General features: G+C 33.6%; 1 protein-coding gene across 3 annotated transcripts in view; it reads right to left on the reverse strand.

Moving 5' to 3' along the window:
• LOC149172879 (disease resistance RPP13-like protein 4) overlaps positions 1-3,455 on the reverse strand; it is a 57,379-nt gene extending 53,924 nt beyond the window's left edge. Inside the window, exons 1-2 of one of the 3 annotated variants that reach the window (XM_089424454.1) lie at positions 3,039-3,455; positions 1,684-1,901 (exon numbers count right to left, since the gene is read on the reverse strand). The gene's annotated coding sequence lies outside the window, so the exon portion shown is untranslated. Of the gene's footprint in view, positions 1-1,683; positions 1,921-3,038 lie in introns of all 3 variants that reach the window. The other 2 variants (XM_089424455.1, XM_089424453.1) reach the window with 2 other exon arrangements.
• Positions 3,456-8,299: the final 4,844 nt, after the last annotated feature.

Raw genomic sequence — 8,299 nt, forward strand, 5'->3', positions numbered from 1 at the left:
TCAATATGGTCCTAAAAACCCCCCTGATAATCCTTCTCAATCAGGATCTAAGCTACATGTTTGTCAGGTGCCCACAAACGGCGTGGATCAACATAAACAAACTTGTCGATGGCATTACCAATATCCATAAGAACTTGTTTTGTCCAAAGCTTAATTGGTAATTCATGCAATTTCACCCAGATAAGCTTGTTCTGTGGTGTGTTGTTAAGTGGATTGTATCCAATGTACCAGATATGTAGCACTAGGAAACTCTTGCCATTAATCCATGGAACAACTTTGATTTTTGCCAAATACCCCTGACTGAGAAAGTGAAAGCTATACCAACCCCTCAACAGGCTCACAATAGTCAGCATATATCCCAGCATAAATTTGCATTTCCTCTCCACCCAAATTCTCATCTCAAAATCACTTAATTCCGTGAAATACCACCAGCCGACAAGAGCACACTTCTGTAAACTAGAAATACGATCAATCAAAATAGCATTGTCCAAAGCCAGAGCAAGAGGCCGGGTGGTTGTCTTGATGGAGTGTTGTCGATGCTTGGATCGACAATCATAAACTGCACGCTCGCCACCCTGTAGATTAAGGGACATGTGACCACCATCTGGCACCTAAGCATCACCTAGGATAGTGTGCCAAGCATCGAGGGATCATGGGCCACCTCGACGATCAACCCCAGATGAATGCAAAAGGTGTGACTCAACATCCATGGTGGCCCGAATGAGAACCTCGTTGGTAGAAGTGTCGGAATCAAGAACCTCCATACCCCAATTTGAAAAGTTAAACACAAAAAGTAAAACCCGTAAGGGCCACCCTCACAAAATTAATGAAAAGTACAAAAGGTAGTTGAGAAAGTAATAGAAAAATGTCCCGGAAATACCACCCCAAACCTCGAGAACAGGGTAGGCAACATTCACGAGGAAGAGGAGCATGCGGGGAATAATGCCCACATCCCGCCAAGGGAGAGATCACCGCCAAAAGGACATCCTAAACGAGCAAAACGATGGTATACTGACACAAGGAATAAACAACCCGATGTGGATCGGTGTACAAGGTCCCCAGATCACATGGGAAAGTGTTTGAATGACAACTGGGTGTAAATGCGAGTGATCCAAGGAGTAAATGCCACCCACCAACCCCGAAGATTTTGAAACCCGCTAGAAAATATAGAATTCTGGAAAAAACCAAAGTCAAAGACCATAGCCAGTGGTAAGCAGAAGGGGAAATAACTTCTAAGACAGGTAGAATGGAAATACTACAACCCCTCACAACAACAGCAACAATAACATCCCACACAGGTCATCCAGTGGTTGCAAATACGAAACCCGAATTGTTTGCAAGGTCTGGTAATAAAAAAAAGAATTGGTGCACTGGTTCCAATGCAAAGTGAAAACATTTGAATTCATACAAAAACCCTCCCCGGAAGAGATAAAAGACCAATTATTCCAAATTGATTCAGACCCAGTGGATGAAAGTGAATAACGAAAATGCAGTGAAGGATATAAATCGAGAGGGCAAATATCAACAATATATGACACAATTCCGAAAGCAAGAAACTCTAAATGAGCATGCTATACATGCCCTATATGTCCTTGGTAGAGAAAATATAGGGTAAACTGATTCACCATACCAAGTCCCCATATGCAAAAACCTCCAGAAATGACAGCCAGTGAAAGAACATACCAATTACCAGACAATACAGTCAAAATAGCCTGCAGAAAGCTTCACCTCATACCCCATAAATCAGGCGTATGTCAGATGGTAAACATTTGCACTCTGGTGCGCGCTCTGGTTCTTCAAGGACGCCCTTCCGCTCCAGAGATAATTGGGACGTTAAGAGCCCTACTGTGCGCCTTCGCCTCCAGATAATGTTCTACAACTTCATAAATCCGGCTCTGCAACTATGATCAAATGTAGCATCTTGCAAAAAAATAATCATAAAACAAAAGATTTACGTATTCTAATAACAAATTGCTATTCTATTCTTAGAAGTTTTTTTTTTCTTTTTTCTTTTTATACTCTTTGAACAGGGTTTCCTTTATAGTTAGGTAGGTTCTCTTAAGCTTAAATAAAAATCTGAAATAATTTATTGAACCCCGTGAACCGATCAAGATCTTGGGCAATTTCAGAAATACTGTCCTTTCTGTGAATATTGAAATTTAATGTTCTCAGGACATGATTAATTTTTTCTTAAGGATTCGCATGTAAAACTAGCACAGATGGCCATTTGTCTAGCAAGATTCAAGGAAGGTTTTCTATAAATTTAGACATTTTCCAAATTAAAAATATGAGAAATATAAGATTGTGCAGAAAACAAAAAGAGTTCACCATTCACGAACACAAAAAACTGTTCACAGATAAAAGAAAATTCAAGATTCATTAAAACAGTACATTTGCTTATGGAAAATACAGGTAAATGACATGTTGGCTGGCAAATTTGGCCGTAGTTAGAATTTGACAAATACAAATTTCAAACATTAGTTAATGTATCGAGTAAATTCGGGGACTCATCAAATATGACGAGGCACTTTAAGCAATGCCGCTATCAGAAGGTATATCCAACAATTTAAGAAATAAATTTTAAAAATTAGAAGAGAATAGAATTTTAAAAATTAAAAGGGAAAACTTTAAACATCAGCGGTGAGCGCTTTTCGTAAATTTATACGTTCAAGGTCGCATGTAATTGAAAATATTTTTTTCTTTCCTTTTTTTCCAAAGTAAAATCTACAGCATTCACAAACATGTAATATTTCGGATGAAAAAATACATGTAAATTGCAATATTTATGGGTAAAGCTGGCCAGAATTAGCAAAGATCGGCCAATTGTCTTGCAATTTCCTAAATTTAGCTTATTCGATCAAATTTGCTCAGCGATTTATGGCATGGCACCGATCTAAGGATCTATCGAGTAAATGACCAAAAGATTTAAGCGTTCGTTGTAAATACTTTCCATAAATTTACACATTCCTTTCAAAAATTTAAAATCATGTGGAAACTGTAACTATTTCAAAATATTGGCACTCAGAGACAAAACATACCTTGCAATATCCGAGATTACATGTAGGCCTGGTAGAACAAGCAGGTTCAGGTGCTCTGTCTAAGATTTATCATAAAATAAATAAATAAATCCCGTCCAGCATTCAACGACTTTGTAACCCGTCCAGTAGACTTTAAACGTTTTCCAAAGGTATCGAGTGCATGAAAATCAGATCGGAGCACAGCCACAAAAGAAGCTGAAACCCTCGAATTCAGAACTTTAACAATGCGATCTTGCAGAGCAGGGTTTCTTCCTTGAGAGAGTATGTTTATTGAATGGGGCTTATCCAAATTATGGTGAACATTTAAACGATGAATTGAATGGGCATCGCTCATTCACACGGTGTACACGCAAGCAATCACCCCGGTAGTCGGTAGTAGGCCGTACCAAGTGGATTCATCAAAACGCAGTCTTCAAAAGTCAATCTGACCTCACTCATTGTGACCCATGGGTGGGGCCTGGATTAGCTGGATATCACTGGTATATAAGATTTCATGAAAAAGGCCAAAGCTTCCCAATGCAGTGACTGTCACTCTCCAATAGACAACGCCTCTTAATAATGAGTGCGAAAATCTGCGTGATGCACTAAAAGTTAATTTCTCTTTTGAAAAAATATGGAGTTCCTTATCAAAGGAGTGGTGGAGTAATGAAAGATACTTTTTTATTTGGAAAAAAATGAGAACCGCTGCTTTTGGTACAGATTAGTGGGCCGTCACCGCCACATCTTTTAAAATAATTTGACTGATTTGATTTCTTTTATTTAGATTCGTTGCCTTCTGACAACCGTCCACCACTACGCTTCAGAATAATTTGACTGATTTTATTTTTTAATAATTTGAATAATTTGCCTTCTGACAACCGTCCACCACTACTTTTTTGATTTATTGATTGTTAAATGTATATTGATTATTTTTATTAAAAATAAATTTTTATATTACATGATTTTATTTCTTAACAAATTAGCTAGCTGGTTACCACAACTTTTTTCTTTTTTGATTGATTGATTTTTTTTGTATATTGATTATTTTTTATTAAAAATAAAATTTTATATTAAAAAAAAATACTAAAAAGATTATATCAAAATTTATTTATCCACTCGTTTCGAATCATTTAACGGTTTTGTAAAATTGTTTCAAAAATTGCTTGCAATTAAGATATCAATTATAATAAAATTTTATATTTAAAATCTGAAATATAATAGTAATTTTCAATATAAATTTATTTATATATTATTTTATTTTATTTTATTATTTAATGTATAAAATAGTTATTAGTATATAATACAAAATGAGCTGGATTTTTTAATTATTACCAATAGTTTTTAATAAGTAAACTTGTTCACTAATTCAACACTTTTTAATATATTGAAACTTCATTTTTAATAATTTAAAATAAATTAGATTTTATTTTACTGGTAATACATTTAAAAGAGGAGACAAAGTTTCATTTTGCTTTTTACAGTTGTAATTAGACTTATATAGCTTCATCAAGGGGGTTCGCCTTCCCCTGAAAAAAAGTTTAATTTTGCTTTATATATGAAAAATGTTTAGTTATCATTTTCAATGTACTTGAAAAAGTGTTTGCTATATAAAAATTAAGTTAACTTTTATTTTTAAGTGGATAGAAGTTTTTAATAAATAAAATTGGTTTACCAATAGTTTTAAATAAATAAACTTAGTTTACTAATTCATCACTTTTTAATATATTGAAATTTTATTTTTAATAATTTAAATTACGATGAACCACATTGGTTGGTTCCAAACACGTCGACAAATGGTATTTCATGTGATTTTCTTCGAAGAATCTCTATTAAACTTGATATGGATCACAGAAGCCTCAATTCTACCATTTAAAATAGGTTAAACTTCATTTCATTTTTAATAAATTATGTTATATTTTAGAGAAAATTTGGCTACTGAAAACTTTTAAGGTAATTTTGAATCTCTTTGAGGTTGAAAGTTTGAAATTTTATTTTTAATAATCTAATATAGGTTAGATTTCATTTTATTTTTAATAAATTATGTTATTTTTTAGAGAAAAGTTGGCTATGAGAAAACTTCTAAGGTAACCTTGAATCTCTTTGAGGTTGAAAGTTGGCTCTTCAACCTGGAAAGGGATCTCTCCCAAAAACTCAACTACTCTAGGTAAGTGTAGTAATAGGTTTGCAATTGAGTCTTGTGGCCAAATTTATCAAAAAATGTTTGAAATTTGGTTGGGATATCTGAAAACACTACCATTGGGTATGGAGTCTTTGATACAAAGACAAATCAGTTTAACAGAGGCAAGATATTTGCAGGTTTCTTAGACAAATCATTAATGAGAGATGATAGGAGACAGTAGAAGTAAACATAAAAAAAAAAATCTGCAAATGGTGTTTAAGTTGATAAACACATAGCAAATAAACAAACCATTTATAAAAATAAAAATAAAAAAAATAAAAAAAAAAATAAAAAAATTCCTAACCTTTATTCAAATTACCGAAGATCAATGATTTCAAGGTTTGACAAAGAAAAGGGAAAAACACCATAAAAACTATCTGCAAATCTTAATCTTTGAAATGATGTAATATTGTTTGCTTCAAGTTATATTAATATAAAATAATATACCTTCTTTGTCTTTATAGAAAAGACAAACTAACTAAAAACTAGCAAAGCTTTAATTACAAAGTCTAAAAATCACAACGTACATCTCAAATATGTGCATATAAAACTTTCCAATCCTATCTGCATTTAAAGATCATGTTGTTTCTAGAGTCATGGCTAGAGATAAGAATCAGCAAGTCGAATTTGGTGAGGTAGCATCCAAGTCAACAAATGTCCATGAGTTTTTTCCTCACCAAATCCTATAGGGTCTAATGATCCATTCAAATTCCAAAACAGTGATAGCTATTAGAAAACTGAGAGACGTTTTTCTAAATGGGTCTGTTGCCGACAAAATTCTTTAGATCATGAAAAATCCGTTCTCATTTGTCTGGAAAGTGTGCCTAAAATGGAGTTGTCTATAATGCGACTTTTTGGAGATTCAGGTGACGAAATCCGGCGGAAGAAATTGAGGTTATATCTTGATTTGTTGCAGTTAAAATGGTTTTTTAACTGCATATTTGGATTCAGCACCCTGAAAAACCCTTGGGACGCTTTGATTGTGCAGAAACTAGGTATCAAACTTGCGATTCCAATAAATTGCTGCCGGATTTTGACCGGAAAAACCCACCGGAAAGGCTTCCGAAAGGTCGCATTATAGACAACTGCGCCTAAAATTACTATGTTGTAAAAAAATTATCATTTGTTTGGAAAGTGTGCCTGAAATTACTATGTTGTAAAAAAAATTTCATTTGTCTGTAAAGTGTGCCTGAAATTACTATGTTGTACAGAAAAAAAACAGAGATTTAACCCATTTTTACAGAAATGTGCTACTACTCCCATTAGTGCATTTTCCTTTTTTATTTTAATAATGATTATTTTTTTGTTGGCGTGGAATGTCTCAACCCATTTCAAAAATTGAAATTGAGATTTTATTTTTGGCCTTGATATTCCTGCTATCAGCCAATACATGATAACATTGACACTCTAGTTGTCAGCCTATTCCTATTAACAATTTTTCTACAGCTGATAAATGATGATAACCCCATTGTCGACATTCTACTGTTTAAAAGGGGGATTGTTAGGGTGGTTTAGGTGAAATTAACTCGATCAAGTTACTAGTTGTTTTTGGGCTCTAGGTATATGAGAACCTATGATTTTTCCCATGGTATTATTCTCCAATGTAGCCTATTTAAAAGTAAAAAAAAAATCAATCTTAATTTGTCTCAACCGTCATTGGGAACACAACAATAATGTGTTTAGACATTAGGAGAATTTTGAGATCTAGAATAGGCCTCCTCCAAGAAATAATAAAATAATAGTTAAAATAATAAAAAAAAATATGATTTAAAAAAATAATAATAATAATAATAATAATTTGTATTTTTGGCTTATTTGATTATTGATCGAATGTTTGAGAAACTGTCAACCAAACCTTATAGCTGAAGCGTTTTTGGATTTCTTAGATGTTGAAAACTTGGTGGAGTAGAAGATTTTTGCCCCATCCTCCCATGCCCACAACGACAATGACTGGAGGGTTGTCTTCCTTCAATATCCATTCAGTAATCACTTTAATATCGCCATCCATGCCCACAATCTATGATTCTTGAAGATGATCATAAGATATTTCTCACCTTCCGTTAAAATTTTATGCATCCCTTGCCTGACCATGAGCATTCACATCTAAAGCAGAGGTAAGCAATTTTAGATTTTCAACATTGACCCATTGGGTCTACTTGAGTCGTTCCTTTAATTCCCTCATTTTGTGACCCATCTTTAGCCGTAATTTCAGTTTGGAAAATATGTTATCAACTTTTCCACATTCCTCCTGTAGGCAATATCAACAACATAATCCTGAAGACTGTCAAGCCAATTGGAAAGTGAACTAGAGTTGCTTTTCTCTCTAGTGTCCGTCAAAAGACATTTAATGAAAGAAATATCATCACTTAAAAATTGAAAGTCCTTTCTAAAATTAACAATCAGCGATACCGCTTTAGATAGATTGTCTGCCACCATATGAACAAATTTTCCTACAAGTGCGTTAACAACTGCTGTTTTTTCTATGTTTTACTTTGAGTGATCTCCTTCCCACTCGTCGCTTTTTCAATGTGGTACTGGCTCTTCAAGCAAGCACACACTCACAAAGTTTGTTGAGGCTTCACTAGTCGAACTTGCTCGTCACAAGCTCATATAGGATTCTATGTTACCAAGGGCTTAATACCACTCATATTATATTATGTGTTATTAAAGAGATGGTAGTGATACTATAGTGGTGTTAAAGTGGTGGTCATGTTTGTTTATCTCATTTCATATCTATATATATATATATATATATATATATATATATGTATGTATGTATGTATGTATGTATGTATGTATGTATGTATGTATGTATGTATGTATGTATGCCAAATTAGTAAGTGCCCCAAAAAAGGTATATTAAGTAATTTTTGTTAAAAAGTGATGTTGGAATTAATTAAAAAAAAACACTAGCCAGCACTACGAAAGAGAGTCTGAACCAGGAGAGTTTGGCTCTGCAAAACACTCTACATTGTTCATGTACATCACACATTATATAGTAATCACAAATTTAGGGAAGTTAGAACCATACCCTAAGAAATAAAAACTAATTCCTATCCTGAGGTCTCGTGAACCAACTTACTATTCTAAGATATTATCAATT

Source organism: Pinus tabuliformis, chromosome 4_2, assembly GCF_031772625.1.
Source record: "Pinus tabuliformis cultivar Carrire ecotype Pingquan chromosome 4_2, CPIR1, whole genome shotgun sequence".
Classification (NCBI taxonomy): domain Eukaryota; kingdom Viridiplantae; phylum Streptophyta; class Pinopsida; order Pinales; family Pinaceae; genus Pinus; species Pinus tabuliformis.